The sequence below is a fragment of the Plecotus auritus genome, assembly GCF_963455305.1.
Source record: "Plecotus auritus genome assembly, chromosome: 5".
Taxonomy (NCBI): Eukaryota; Metazoa; Chordata; class Mammalia; order Chiroptera; family Vespertilionidae; genus Plecotus; species Plecotus auritus.
In genome coordinates, this window is record NC_137776.1 from 114544994 (window position 1) to 114559699 (window position 14706).

Consider the following 14706-nt stretch of genomic DNA (forward strand, 5'->3'; position numbering starts at 1 on the left):
ATATAAAGGACAGGTCAAACAGGTGTTGGAGAACTGGAATGGAGAAAGGGGACTTTGAGGTTACACAGAGAGAGTGGGCACAGGAAGCAGCCCCACCCTTAGTGCTTGGGGACCAAAGGAAGAATCAGGATTACTAGGAACTTGGAAAAGGAACCTGTAGAGCTGAGGTCCACATTTAGTGGGGTGCTGTGCAGCCAGTGTTGGTAACTCAGGAGCTCAGTGGAGAGGCCTTAGGGAGCTCAAATTCAAGAACTCTGGGGAGGGATATGAACAGCCTATTGCTGGCAACTCTGAGAGGGCAGAATGAGCTGGTTCTGGTACTTGGAAAATATGTAGACAGACTAATTTCTGCTGCCAGGATAAAGGTTGATTGTGGAAACAGCACTGCCAGCAAATACATGTGAAGGATTAAGCTCTGCCCTCCCCGCATCCTGCCTCCCCCACACCAGCCTCTCAGAGGTGCTCCCATTGTAGAACCTTAACAGGAAGTCACCTGGCAAAGAGAAATGTGTGCAGCAACCCAGCCCCACAATCTCAGTGCAGAATATAGAAGCTGGGTTTGGGGCTATGAACCAATAGCTTAAACACTGACAAAATTCTTAGCTAACCTATATTGAGAGGCAAATTAGAATGGGCTTCTTTGTTCAAAGAATGTACCCGAAGTGAAATTTATCAAGAGGACTTGAGATGTGAGTATTATTGGATGGACCGTGTGGACTCATTTTCATATCTAGTTTTTTTGGGAAGAGAGACTCACTTGTGCCATACAGCACAATTGTAATAACTATGTTTGCAGAAATAGAAATCCAGGAAGCCACCAGGAGAATGAAATAACGAAATTTGTTCTAGAGTGACTAATTTAAAATTGATCACTATGACATGCCTCCTTCAGCTTGAGATGTTTCACACAATCAGGTTTCAGTATTTTCATTAGTGTGATTCACACAACCAACATTTTATTTATTTATTTATTTATTTATTTATTTATTTATTTATTTATTTATCTATTTATCTATTTATCTATCTATTTATCTATCTATTTATTTTAAAGGCTTCTGTTGTAATGAAACCAACATAGCTATCAAAAGAAGAGACTTGGGCTGGCAAATAAATGTGATTTCATTGTATTTTATGTTATCTCAGTGTAATTTATTTCAATAATTTTGACTTTAAAGTGTGTGTGTGTATCACTACATTTTTGCAGCAGAGCATAATACCTAGTAAATTTATGAATGAGGTTTCTGTTTGCTAAATTGTCAAGGCTACTATATCACATGTTTTTCATAATGAAGTTATTAAAGGCAATAAATAAATACGTTTCAATATCATAGCATGGCTTTATTTTATGCATTAATCTTTTAGAATGACATCCACAGCATCTTAAAAAGAGATAAGTTATAACATTCAAATTATTTTTCTTTCTCTGACACACTTGCTGTAGCTTGATTGCTCTATGCTTTGTTTCTTCATCTAAATGCTTTAAATCATTGATTAGCTAAAAGTATTCAGTTTGATATGGAAGTTGTTTTATACCCTACTTATTGCTTTCTAATAACTATTTAAGAATACCTATTGATTTACAAAAGCAAATATAATGAAATTAATGATCTGAAAATGCAAGCAATAGTGTCATCAGGGATGGTATGTCATACATTGGATGGGATTGTGAATCTGCCGCCAGGAAATACATTTGGGATTATTTTTTCAGAATCAGAACAAAAGCAGCCAGGTGGAAAATGGCTTAAGGACCTTGAGATAAGCACTATTGGAAGAAGCTAAGTTTTCTCCCATGTTCACAAGCATTTTCGTTTTATTTTGTTTAGGGAATCCTTTGGAGATGCTTTCAAGATGTAGAACCCTTATATGTGAAGTACCACAAATGAAGTTGGAGCATCCACATTGAAATCACTTCATGTTATGGTAGGATGAAATGATTCTTAATATGTTTACCTTTGGAAAATGTGATGAGAAGAGTGTGTGTAAACAAAATTATGAAGGTTTGCAGCCCAATACATAAGTTTGAGATTCAAAAACAACTGTTTTTATGGTTTTGCAATGATTATGTTATAGATCCTTAAGAGGGTTGGGCACAGTAAGGAACTCAAATGTGTTACTATTAATGTCCTATGATCGTATTTACATTGTATTAGTCAATAGGTCAACACACAGCTGGAGGAGGTAAGTACTGTCCTCACAGTACAGATGTTCAAAACAGAGTTCAGAGAAATTATCCAGGGTCTTATAGCTAGTAAGTGGGACAAGGGGGATTTAACTCTATGCTCTACTAATTCTGCTGTCATGTGACAGGCAAGGAGCCAAAGAATTAACATAGGCTGAGGGCAAGACCCTCAAGTTTAAGCTGACATTTAGAAAAGAGCCATAATTGCCTTCCCTCACACAGAAAATCAAAGTGAATGAATTGTCTTTATATTTTCACTGCTTTTGAAAAGAGAAAGAGTTCTGTAAGTCTTGACTAGTTACAGAGATAACAGTGTTTCAAAGAAATTGAAAGTTATAGAAAAGCTGACCAGAAATGTGTGCTATAATTTCCCCATTCACCTTTGCTATGAAATGAAAATCTGTAGTAGGCTTCCTCTATACAATACCTTGTCCTGGCTGATGATATACTTTAGTGAAAATAGTGCTAATCCTCCCTTCACAGTTAACTGGTATACAACTCAAGTAATTTGACTCTCGTTTCCCTTCTCTGTTACTTGTACCATGAGGTTGCTGCAAGATTCCACTGAAATAAGAGATAATAGATGGAAAGCACCTAAAATTCTTTCTGGCACCTAGTCGATGTTCAATAAATAGAAGCCATATCGAAGGCCTATTAAGATATAAGCCATTGCCCTGGATAGAGCGTCGGCCTGCGGACTGAAAGGTCCTGGGTTCGATTCCAGTCGAGGGCATGTACCTTGGTTGCCGGCACATCCCCAGTAGGAGGTGTGCAGGAGGCAGCTGATCAATGTTTCTCTCTCATCGATGTTTCTGACTTTCTATCCCTCTCCCTTCCTCTCTGTAAAAAATCAATAAAATATATTAAAAAAAAAAGATATAAGCCATTATTTTGCTGTAGGTCTATGCATGAAAATGTGTAATTAAATAAACGTTTATGTGAAATACGATATTATGGAGAATACATTTGTTTGGGGGAATTGCTGATGGCTGCTTAAAAACTTTAGATATTTCAATACATTTTAGGGGATTAGTTTACAGTTGGCAGAACATAGGTTCTTTTGTTCTAGAGACTTGGCAATACCACTGGATATAGTGGATCTAGCTGTCATGCCTGAAAATTCTCTAACACAATTTTCCTAGTGATTGCAAACCAGATACCCACTCTGTCCCCTTGCGTCAGATTCGCTTGGGTTATTCGACAGTGACATCCTGGGAGCCTGTGAAGCATTCTCTCGTGGCTTTCGTGCTACAAAGTCTTGCTTCTGTGTTGGCAATAATCAGCAATATTTCTGTGAGAGCAGGTACCATGCCTGCAGTTGAAGATTACATTTTAACTTTCTATGTTGTGTAAAGGGGGGAAAAAGCTAACTTTCACTGTGAATTTCTGAGAAGAAGCCTTCAGTCACCTTCAGTTCCAGTGTGAGGTTCATTTCTTTTTTCTTTTTTGGTGGAGTAAATGCCTATAAGATTAATGAATGCTATGAAGATATTAGGCTGGAATCGCCCACATAAATAGACAAAGGTTCCCCCACACCACTTTGGGAAGGGAATATAGGCCATTCTTTATTTCAGCTATTTTGAATTATTTTACATTCTCAGAACAACTGCAAATTTATCCATGCCCCTCCTATACTGCATTACTTTTCAATTCAGGAGTTTTGCATTTGTGCAGAAGATATTAACAACTCCAGATTTCCACTTTACATCCAGTTTGGGGTTGAGTTAAAAAGTTATTGTTGTTTCTTGACAATAGAATTTTAGTCACTTAGGGCCTCATTTCTCTTTGCTGTTTCTCTGTAATAACCCTGTATTTGCTTCATGCCTTACTAACTCTAAGACAGTGAATTACTTCTTTTAATCTCAGTAATCTCATCATAAAATGAGGATCATAAAAGTTACATTGTAGACATTTAAGGATTACAAAAAATACATGTAAATCACCTACTTCTTAGACTGTCACTAATGATCTGATATTGTAGCTCTATATCTAGATCTTCGAGTAGGTTTGATAATATGTGAATCCCCAAAACTCTTTGGAATCTTCCATAATAAGGACAAAATTTTTTCAAAAGATTGGATGTCTTATGAAGGGGTGTTGTTATGGGAAGCCTCAACTTGGACATAAGTGCCTAAACCAGGAAAATAAACATTTTATTTTCTAATTATCAAGCCAAGGTAACTAACTAGGTTTGTTCATATTACTTGTATGGTAATGTGCCTTTATCATGAGCTTTTTCATATTTGTATTTCTAGGCCAAATAATTTCTGAAGCTTTAAAGTGTTTACAAACTTGGAAAGCTGATAAAATACATAGAGTACAGGATGTTTTTCTCAGGATCTTGCTTTTGTAGGACAGGTTGGGCTTGGGTCCTAAGTGTCCACATTTTATACATAATTATTTAGAATAGGAACAATTCTGCTATACTCCACTAACTGGGGCTTAATATTGTTTTCCTTGAAGCTTTAAGTTTTACACAATCTATTTCTGGAGATGTATTATTATAGATCAAATTGAACAACTTCAGTATCTATAAAGATAAATGATTAAGAAAAAGATATGCTTCAATAATTTGGCAGTAGAGTGGCTTTGCAACGATTTTTTTACCCATGAACATGTAAGAAGTTAATAGAACAAATAAGTAGAAATAAATAAATACCATCCTAGTTAATAACAACAGGAGTTCCAATTTAGTTAATGCTTATCAAAAACCTAATAACTGGTTTATTTCATGTGCATTTATTTATCAAATCTTCATTCTAGTTCTTTTTAGTAGTTAGTATCCCCATTCTACAGATTAATGAAAACAGCTTTATAAAAGTGAGGGGCTCAACAAGTTACAAAGTTACGAAATGATAGGGTGAGGACTTAATCTTGGCACCAAGTCGGTATGCAATTGGGACAGCTGCTTCCTAATCCTAGGATAACTCAATTTTCCAGTCGTGAAAGATTTTATTTTATGGCAGCCAATAGCATAAGCACATATGGGAACAATCAGCCTGCATTTGTTTTGTTTAAGCTCTTAAACACTTAATTTACCATCACCTTTGAAGTTAGACGTTGAAAAGCATCAGTAGCATAGGGCTATTTTATCTGCTTTGCAAGGCTATTCAGAAATTTTCTGAAAAAATGTCTCAAGTATCTTCTGCAAATTCTTGTTTTTTGCCAATGTGCTTGTTGATTTTCATCAGTTCTGCTGTGTTTGAATATCCTCTCTCAGTTAAATAAACTATCGGAGTTTTCCCCTAGCGCAATACCTGGGAATATGATCTTCCCTAAAAAAAATTATATATGTTCAATTTGTATCTAGGTTTGACTATGTGTCTAAGTTCTACCCAATAGAGTCTGAGCTACAATAGTTTGTGCCACTTTTAGGTCACATCCTTAAAGGTTCTGTGCAAATGCTTCTCCTCTTTCTTCCTCTAGTAACTTGGAAAATGATTGTGGGTTGGGATGTCCTGGTGAGTCAACTTATATCTTATAGACAAGGACAGCTGTCTAAAGATAAAAGAACAACAAAGAAACAGTCTAGCTTCTTGGCTTAATTTATAGAGCAAAACAGTCCCGATTGCTTCCTGCTGAATGTTAGGTGAAAGATAAATCAGTTTGATTTGCTTAGCCATTGCAACTAAGCCATTTTACATGACAGAATACACACCCTAATGAATTAATGCATTCTTGCATAAATGTATTAGCCATGAATGCCCTGCATTATGTGACCCTTTGAGAAGTCAGTCTTAGCCTGGGAAGAAGCACAAGGCCCTTAAATAAAGGACACTATGACAGTTACCTGGCTACTGTGTATCTAGGCTTTGAAGCATCTCACCTGCTCATCTTACTTTCCATGCTATTCTCCTGGCCATCTTCCTCTGGCCTGTTTTTCTTTTAGTCTGTCCTGTTCCAGAGTAGTGCATAAATGTGTTACTTTTTCAACTCTTCTTGCTACAGCATTTATCCTTCATGCATTCACAGTGTGAAGAAGGCAAATCTTAGATAATAGGAATAATGAACCCTCAGATGAACTTCAGTGCACTGGTGCTGCTTAAAAACATTCCAAGTAAATTAAAAAAAAAATACATCAGATTATCCAGATAAAATTTTTCTACAGAGTACATTAAGTAGACTTCTTAACTTCTGGTACTTAGATAACAATGTCCAAATCCACACAACCTATGAGATTTTCTTCCTTGTTTCTTTATTTCATTCAATCCCTCACCTGGTCTGTCCTCATTTGCATCCAGGACAAAACTAAATTTTGTTTTTCACATTGCTTATGTACCTTTGAATCTTTATTTTAGAGATTTTAAATATATAGTTAATTTTGTAGTAGCCAAAGAATGCCTTAATGTCTTGCGGATGCAGTGTTCTACTAGCTCCGTAATCTAGTCTTGAGTTATGCTTTAGCTGCATTTCCACCATAGAAATGCTCCCTTCCAAACTACTGGTTTGACAACTATATTGGCACTCTGGGACCCAGCTTGACTTCCTTGGGCTCTTTATTTTCCCTCTTAATAATTCAGTGTTTGCATCTTCTGACTAGCAGAGTGCATGCTTAAAATATGTGCCTTAAACCATCTCACGGTTGGTTGACAACTAGAATGACAGTATTTTATTATTCTTTGTCACTCCCTTGATGCTTCTTCTGTTTCTGAGCATATTTGTTGGTGCTTTCAACTTAATGGTCTACACACAGTATTTCATTTATTTTTATATTTAAATATATTTTTATTGTTGGTAGTATTATAGATATCTCCCATTTCCCACCCCCTTATCCCCTCCTCTCAGCCCCTCCCCCCTCCCCTCAGGACTTTACTACCCTATTGCCCATGTCCATGGGCTATGCATATAAGTTTGTAAGTTCTTTGGTTTATGTCTTCTCATTCCCCCAACCCCATATTGAGATATGTCAGTCTGTTCCATGCCTCCGTGCTTTGGGTCTTATTTTGTTGGTCAATTCATTTTGTTCATTAGGTTCCACAAATAAGTGAGGTCATGTGATATCTTGTCTTTCTCAGATTGGCTTATTTCACTTAGCATACTATTTTCACAGTATTTCCTTGAAATCCCCTAAAGCACTGAGGTAAGTATAATGACCACACTTTAATCACTGACTAGGCAAACACTTGCTTAGCATTTCTTTTGGGTCAGGCATTGTTTTAGGCAACTAGGAGAGGAAGATTATCAATAAGCCCTCTAGTTGCTCACTCTCAAATAGGGAAGATAAATGAAATGTGAGTTTTTTTAATCTTCTAAGTGTAATAGTATAAATCTTAAGTTTTAGGGGCAAGGATCAGAGAAGAAAATTGCTCAGTTCTCTTGGAGAGGGAAGAAGGATATGTTTCATGGAGATTCTACCTCAATTCAATGTGAGAAGAAAAGGAGGCAGATTCTGGCATATTGGATGATTGTTTTCATAATATCATAGATAGTTAATGGCAGAACAGAGATAGGGATTCACACAGGTACTTCTGATGTAACAGTCCATGCCATCAGCAATTCTTGCTGCAGAGTTCTTCAGTTTTTTACTATTTCTGCAATTGAATGCTATTCACAAGTTTGTACTCCTTGCCCCCATCAGTATTCCTCTTGCCTCTCAGTTATAGTTATACTATAGTTAATGGTGGAGATAATGTACAAAGTTAGGCTTTTTCAAGGAAATAACATCCAGATCTTTAGCTTCCATACGTACTCTTAGCTAAGAATGATCCAAATGACATTCCACTTATGACCTGTCAGTTCTAGGTTCCCCACCTTCTCTTTTACAATCCCTTCTCTCTCACTTTACAAAACAAAGGTTTGCTTCTCACTCTTCTCCTACTTCCCAGGGTATGCCATCTCAGGGTTAAAAACCTTAGTGATAATCAGCTAAGGGAAGATATAAGAATAAAGTGCAGCTCCCAAAGGGATAGGTCCAGGAAAGCAACTCTAAGTAGCTCATGGAAGAAATAAAGTGGAAACACCTTATTTATTCAGGTGGCAAGCTTATGGCAATGCTACTGTCTTCAAATACCTGTCATCTACCACTCGATCAGTCATCCATTCCTCCACTTTTGCCTTCTTTCAGACTCCCTCTTGAAGGTGGAAGACTCAAATATCTACATACCCAAGGTTTGATTTTAAGGACTATATATTTATGGCATATAATAAGCCAGACATTATATGATTTAGAACTTATCAATGCATGCTAAATTTGTGTTTGATGTCAACTTTGAAAAAGTTAGGTGTGTGTGTGTGGGTCAGGGGGAATATGCATACAGTCTATATAGATAGTGTGTATGCATGTGTGTGTGTTTTCAAAATTATTTCAAAGAGAAATAAATACATATGAAGATCTCCAACTAAGTATGGTTGTTTTTTTTAGGAAACTGCTCAGGGAGGATAGGAGGAGACATATCCCCAAGTCTACACCCTTCCCCAGGCTTCCTACCTCCAAGCATTTTCAGGTTTATTCATGATGTGATTGGACATCTGCCTTTTGGATAACTCAAACATTGGTGTCAAACCTTTGAAAATAACTGTCACCCAAATATATTGCAATGCTATTATTCTCTACTTAATTTTACCATCACATTTTTACTGAAGAAATTAATAGCTTATATATAGACCATTAGTTTTATAAGTTAAAAAATGGATGCATATAAAAGGTTTCAGGACTTACTTAATAAATTAATAAATGAATGAAAGATTTATCTTAATGTAAAAAGCAAAATTATGAGTTTTAAATCTTTCTTGAGAACATGAGTACAATTATACTACTATAATATGTACAAGTATTTGTCTGGTTTTGAAGATTTATTTCCTGATTCAGTGAGCTTACTTTATCTTGCCTGAGTGTATCACACTGTATTTGATAATTTAATTTACAGTAGCATTACCACATAAGTGCCAAGGAGGTACTCATGGTGTTGTCACTGTAAGTTGCTCCAAGCTGTGTCTCAGAATCAGTGAGAAAAGAATAAGAGTAGGCCTTTTTTTTTCTTCTCAGTTTTGAAGAGTGACAGTAAAATTGTGATTGCAGCATAGTTAAATATCTGCCTTAGAATTCAAAAGAAGTGTCAAACTTTTCACCCCTTTCTGGCATTGGTCATAATCTCTATGCTTTTTTTTAAAAAAATATATTTTATTGATTTTTTTACAGAGAGGAAGGAAGAGGGATAGAGAGTTAGAAACATCGATGAGAGAGAAACATCGATCAGCTGCCTCCTGCACACCTCCTACTGGGGATGTGCCCTCAACCAAGTTACGTGCCCTTGACTGGAATCAAACCTGGGACCCTTCAGTCCTCAGGCCGACACTCTATCCGCTGAGCCAAACTGGTTTTGGCATAATCTCTATGCTTTTTAATAGCCTTTGAGCAAATGACCAGGTTGCAAATTTTGTCACTTTATATCCCATAGTAAACTTCATTACTGAATTAGCTTATTTCCCTTTACCTTTTTTTCTTTCTTCCACTTTTAATTCCTCTCTCTCTCTCTCTCTCTCTCTCTCTCTCTCTCTCCTTTTTCTCTCCCTCTCTTTCTGAGGAGGGAAAGTGGTGGTAATTTGGGGTACAGAGGTAAGTATGAGTGTTCCTTTTAAGATACATTAGTCAATTTTCTTCTTTGCATGAGCATTTAAAGCAGAAAATGCATAAATAAAATTAATTGCATAACTATCTAGACACCTGTCAAAATCTTGACATGTTCAGTCCCTATAATTGGCATTATATATTCAAAGTAAGTTTTGCAAACAGCAGGAGCACAGCTGTGTGAGAGCTGCCTATTAAATAGAGGCAATCTGTAATGATGGGAGGTCTGTCAACAATTCTTCATAGTTATCACAAGCAAGAGGCAGAGTCTCACAGATCTGCCTTCCCCATTGCTGTTTCTTACACATACACACATACAAAGGGCCTGTTCTATGATTTTCTACTGTGATCTTATTAAATTTCTTGACATGTAACTAAAACTGCTGTTAGTTAAGACAATACTTGTTTTAATAACAAACAAAAAAAAAAACACACCAAGATGTATATAATTTAAGCACAATAGAATTTTATTTCTTAGTCATTGAAAGTAAAAATTAGAAGGCTGGAACATGATCAACTTATTCAAATAGAGTTTCAAAGATCTGGGCTCCTCCCATCTTCTTTCTTGCTATTTTCAAAATGTGAATTTTAAGATCACCCTCATTAGTTTCATTTAGCTGGTAGAGAGGGAAAGGCACAAGGAAAACATGTGGGGCTTCCTGTGGGCCAAACTCAGCAGTGGTATTCCCCACTTGCACTCACATGCATTGGCCAGAGCTCACCAATTCAATGGAAGGTAATTAGTTTTGCAACCTCTGACAAATTAAACACAGTCACAAACAATGCTGGGCCTCACTAGAGCTAAATTTTTATAAAGACTAAAAGAGAATTTGGTCCATTCTGCTTTTTAATATAGACTGGGTTGTAGAAAACTATAGGTTTTAATAAAGGTAAACACCAGCTTTTAGTTCAGAAGGAATTCAGGAGGGTGGGGATAGACATTTTCTGCAGTCATTCATTCATTTATTCCACACACATTTATTAAGTACCTTCTATACACCGGATACTCTACTTATCCTTGAAATCAAGAGAATAGAAACTCTGCTCCCATGACCTCATATGTGAGTAGGAGAAGCAAGCCCATCTATAATAATAAAAGCATAATATGCTAATTAGACCGGGCAGCTGAACGACCTTCTGGATGAAGCTGGGATGAAGCCGGGGCGAAGCCGGGGCTGTGAGGGCTGAGGCAAGCTGGCCACAGCTACGAGGGCTGAGCCCCTTTCACGAATTTCGTGCATCGGGCCTTTAGTAAAGTAATAATTGATTATATTATCATAGTTACAATTCTGTGAAAGCATAGTTGGGTTAGGTATTATCTCTATTTAGAGATAGCAGGGAAGACCATGTAGAAGAGAGGCCATTTAATCTGGGGCTGGAAGCATGTCTTTTCAGGTCGAGGAGAGACTTTTAGGGAGCATTAAACTCATGGTCAAATATATGAAAAAAGGCTGACAGCCCAGGGATATGAAAGAACATGGCATAAGCAGAAATACAAATTCTTGTGTAGGTCTGGAAAATAGTTTCTTTATAAATAGGATGTAGGGGTTTAGGGAAGCCAGTTTGTGAAAAGTGATCACAGGCTTAAGGGTGAGTGGAATAGTAGGTCTTCGAGTGAGGTCCTAGCAGAGAAAAGAGTGGACGATCCCCCTGTATGTCACTTCTTCACTGTCAGCACCCCTGAATCTTCAATAGCTTTCTAAATGCAGATCATAAGGCACTCCCCCTCACTTGCTCCTGTGGAGCTGTAAAAGGGATACAGTTACACACACAAAATTTGCAGAAATAAAATAAGTGGTAGGGAAGTAATGAAAAAAAACCAAGTGCTTTCTTTATTATATTTATAATATTATAATAGTTTCAGGAGAAGCAGAGTTTATTGACTTTAAATTTAAGTTGCCCTCACATAAATATTACAGAGCACAGTATCTTGTTATTGAACACTCCCTGCTTCATGGTTCAATTACTGCTTAAGATCGCTTGTTTCTTAGCAATATATATTCCAGGATAACAGGATGGGAAAGTCACAGATATAGTGTGCCTTATAGTGCATAGCATATGATCCTATCTAATAAAAGAGCAATATGCAAATTAACCATCACTCTGCTACACCCACAAGCCACGCCCACAAGCCAACCAGGAGCAAGTATGCAAATTAACCCAACCAAGCTGGCTGTGGCCACAAAGAGCAGGAGGGAGGCTTGGGTTTCCCCAGCGATGGAGGAAGCCAAGCTTTCCACACATCCTGGCAGGCCCAGGCCTCCGCTTAAGGCTTCAAAGTTTCTGCAGCCCTGGCTTGCTTTAGCCTCTGCTTAAGGCTACAATGTTTCAATTGTAGAAGATAAATAAACCCCAGATACCAGGGCCTTCACTTGGGTCGCCAGTGGGTGTGGCCGGCCTGCAAACCACCACAGGCCCCTTGCCCAGGCCGCCCCATGCCCCAAGGGAACCCCCACCCTGATCCAGGACCCTTCAGGGCACCAGGCCTCTATCCTATCTAATAAAAGAGTAGTATGCAGATTGACCATCACTCCAACACACAAGATGGCTACCCCCATGTGGTCAAAGATCCTGCCCCCATGTGGACACAAGATGGCCACCACAAGATGGCCAGCAGGGGAGGGCAGTTGGGAGGAACCAGGCCTACAAGGGAGGGCAGTTGTGGGTGATCAGGCCAGCAGGGGAGGGCAGTTAGGGGTGACCAGGCTGGCAGAGGAGGGAAGTTGGGGGCAAACAGGCTGGCAGGGGAGCAGTTAGACATCAATCAGGCTGGCAGGGGAGTGGTTAGGGGGCGATCAGACTGGCAGGCAGGCAAATGGTTAGGAGCCAGCAGTCCTGGATTGTGAGAGGGATGTCCGACTGCCGGTTTAGGCCCGATCCCAAGGGGTCCCAGATTGGAGAGGGTGGAGGCTGGGCTGAGGGACACCAAGCCTCTATTGTGATTATAATAATTAATAATAGTGATATTTTCCATATGCCAGGTAATGCAAGCCCCATATGTACATTATCTTATTAATGCCTTAAAAACCCTTGGTGGTAGTTCTCATCATCACTCTTTTACAGATTAAGAAATCAGGTCAAAGGAAAATCACTGTATCTCCAAGTAGTGGAGAACTCATTTTTATTCCCCTACTAGATGCCCAGTGCACAAAATGTGTGCACTCGGGGGTGGGGGGGTTCCTTCAGCCCGGCCTGTATCCTCTTGCAGTCTGGGAGCCCACGGGGTATGTCCGACTGCCCCGCGAGGAGTGGGCCTAAGCCAGCAGTTGTACATCCTTAGTGCTGCCATGGATGTAGGAGTGGCTCCGGTCACTGCCGCTGTGCTCGACAGCCATGAGCCCGGCTTATAGCTGAGCAGCGCCCCCCCTGTGGGAGCACACTGACCACCAGGGGGCAGCTCCTGCATTGAGCATCTGCCCCCTGGTGGTCAGTGCTTGTCATAGCAACCGGTTATTCCGCAGTTCAGTCGATTTGCATATTAGCCTTTTATTATATAGGATAGTAGTTTCCATGAAGCATCTGCAAAGAGCTTAACTTCTCCATGTTTCAGTTTCACTGTTCATTAACTGACAATGAAATATGTGTTGCCCTCTTTAGAGGGTTATTTACGTGATTAAAGTAAAATGACTTAAGCAGATCCATTGTATGAATGTCTTTGTTAGCATCACTTATTTTGGTGACCTCCTATTCCCACTCAAATCATTGACTTTTCACGAGACTTTTCTCAAGACATCACAATACTATTGTCAAAGTATCTTCCCTTAGAATTTTCTTATGTAGGCTTTTGTTATGACTACTGACGTCATTAGTAAAAGAATTGGAATATAAGTCTGTCTTTAATAGCATTCTTCTTTTTAGATGACGGGAGAAGATTGGTTTCATTAATTTACACCTTAAGGATATTAATAGAAATATTCTGAAATATTCTGAAAATGATTTTTTATTGAATAGTCAAAGGGACTGCATCATGAAATAAATTTATAGGTCTTAATATTAATCTTATTTGTTAATTCCATGCTGTTTTTCCTCCCTTTCCAACTGTCTTTGTAGAATAAAATATTTATTTGTCTGATATGGTTCTGTAAGTTTTAATTAGCTTCTAGAACAAAGGATTATTTTTGTTGTTTCCCTAACAAAGTCTAGTGTTCTCTCTTATGTACGGTAACTATACCTTGTTGTTATTTATTTTGTGGGGTTTTTTTGGGGGGGCGAGGAAGGTGTTTGGTACTTCAGGTAATTTTAGTAGAAGGTTTTCAATTTCTGGCAAACAATTGAAGTGTAAAGTGATCAGATGAGCTTAACAATAATAAATAACTTTCAAAGATGTTAAAACATTAATGCAGATAAAAGTTTTAATTAACCCCTTTATGACTCCAGAACATATATTCATTAGCCAACTTGGTTTAGTTGCAGAGGCTAATTGATTTTTATCAAATAAATGTGAATAGATTTCTCGCCCTGTGTATTTTGAACCCCCCATCATTATGCTATGAAAATATTAAGAATTTAGGTATTCCTGTTTTTATGCAAGTATACAAAAAAGGATTTTGAATGTTTGTATGCATCAAGGTTTATCATATTGTATTATTTAATTTTTATATTGCTTCTTCATTATCATCTTGATCTAAATCTTTTTCTATATCTTAATTATGGGAGGGTCAGAACAAGGAATAAGGAAAAAAATTAGGTCATATAACTGAATACTGCATTAAGAGTCCCCTTTAACACAGAATGGATTGACAGTTCTGTGTTTGAGATTATTAATAAGGATTTTTTTTGGGGGGGGTGTTTTATGCTGTTATCCCATTTGAATGTCCTCATAAATTGTAAAGCTACTGGGATATTTGAAAAATTAAGGTCCTTAATCTCATGTATAATGTGTCAATTCCTTCCTTAATGTCAGTTGTTGAAAATGTCTTTCAGGAATTTATAGGTCACATCATATATATTCTTTTGTATT

At 37.9% G+C, this 14706-nt stretch overlaps 1 protein-coding gene across 4 annotated transcripts in view; it reads left to right on the forward strand.

Moving 5' to 3' along the window:
- The window catches only part of LINGO2 (leucine rich repeat and Ig domain containing 2), a 1294764-nt gene that overhangs the window by 303011 nt on the left and 977047 nt on the right, over positions 1 to 14706 (forward strand). For all 4 annotated transcript variants that reach the window (XM_080667984.1, XM_080667985.1, XM_080667981.1 and 1 more), the window contains exon 2: positions 1824 to 1920. The gene's annotated coding sequence lies outside the window, so the exon portion shown is untranslated. The remainder of the gene's footprint in view (positions 1 to 1823; positions 1921 to 14706) is intronic.